The sequence below is a fragment of the Dipodomys spectabilis genome, unplaced genomic scaffold (assembly GCF_019054845.1).
Source record: "Dipodomys spectabilis isolate Male_0828 unplaced genomic scaffold, ASM1905484v1 ptg000254l, whole genome shotgun sequence".
Classification (NCBI taxonomy): Eukaryota; Metazoa; Chordata; class Mammalia; order Rodentia; family Heteromyidae; genus Dipodomys; species Dipodomys spectabilis.
This window is the reverse complement of record NW_024870931.1, coordinates 16,947-18,439: the sequence shown is the minus strand read 5'-3', so window position 1 is coordinate 18,439 and position 1,493 is coordinate 16,947. Positions and strand designations below refer to the sequence as shown.

The 1,493-nt window shown below is 35.0% G+C and overlaps 1 pseudogene; it reads right to left on the bottom strand.

Moving 5' to 3' along the window:
- Nucleotides 1-295: 295 nt before the first annotated feature.
- Nucleotides 296-395, bottom strand: LOC122124934 (annotated as a pseudogene).
- Between the last annotated feature and the right edge of the window lie 1,098 nt (nucleotides 396-1,493).

The window sequence follows — 1,493 nt, the reverse complement described above, 5'->3', positions numbered from 1 at the left end:
TGGAACTCTAAAACTGCTTTCTATGCGAGAGCTTGTTTAGCCTTCAGCTTCTCCTCCACCATCTTCCTGAAGCCCCTATGAGCATGGTTTAAATTTTATTTCTTTGGGATAAAATGACAATGTTAACTAATTTTAAGTTTTATAAAGGTTATGCTATGTAAGGGCCTTTCTAAGGTGAAGATTTAATACACTGATGTCAAACTAACCTTTAATTCTATGAATTACATGTATTGTTACACTTGTATTTTTGTAATCAACTTTTTAACAGTTTTTCATTTCTGGCATTTGAAGAATGAAAAATATGGAATACTTCACAAATTTTCATACCATCCTTGTGCAAGTATCATTTTAATCTCTGTATTGTTGTAATTTGGGTAGACCTGCTGCTGAAGCATGTAGTATCCTCTAAATTTAAGTAGTTATTGATGCAATCTTTATACAGGCACATATTCATGGTTGCCTATTTGTAACAAGGAACCCTTATTGTTCCTAAAAATGCTATTGATCTTATTTCTCTAAATTTCTGTCTATAGTGGAAAAAAATTATATTGTTTGGTCGATTACTCACATTTACAATTTTTTGTCAATAACTATTTTGTCATTTTCATTTTAAATTTGATCATATTTTGAAGCCTTTACAGCTAAGTCCAAAGGTGATGGCTTTTCAAGTACTTATTTATCAACTGAGTTATCTTTGTAGAGCTAATGGATTCAAAGTAAGCCTTGGTTAAGATCCACTTCTAAACTTCTGCAGCTTAAAATTTCCTAAATGAGGTCTCTGTGGCACAAATGTCTTCCTGACCCTTACCCTTCTTCCATGTAGGAACAGACCAACCAGAATATCTTACACTGACAGCATAGATTGTCTTACTGGAACAAAACTAATCTTAGTTACAAGGGATCATAGAGAGATGAACACTTCAGACCGAACTGTTCAGAATAGAAGGTATTTTATCAAAATATAATTGTTTGGGCTGGGAAGTTGGCTCAGTGGTAGAGTGCATGCCTTGCATGCCTGAAGCCCTGGGTTTGATTCCTCAGCACCACATAAGGAAAAAGAAAAAAGCCGGAAGTGGTGCTGTGGCTCAAGTGGTAGAGCACTAGCCTTGAGCTGAAGAGCTGAGGGACAGGGCCAGAGTTCAGGCCCCATGACTGGACCCAAACAACTATATATATATATATATATATATATATATATATATAATATTTATTTTACCTATTATTTCAAAAGTAGCTAAAGCCAAGAAGGTGAAAATGTTGTTCATATGCATGTTTACTTAATATCCTGGCCTGTCTACCATACAACCAGGCAGGAACTTACACTACTGACTTTCCATCACCAAATATTTTCAAAGCTCCTGGAGAAGTCTATATATTTCTCCTCGATATTAGGCCTTAAATTGGTAATGTTTAAATCAAAGTGTTTCCTCTTGCCTCCAGGCTTTACATTTACAAATGGTAAAGCTTTAGGTCTAACTCTACCAAAAACTGAG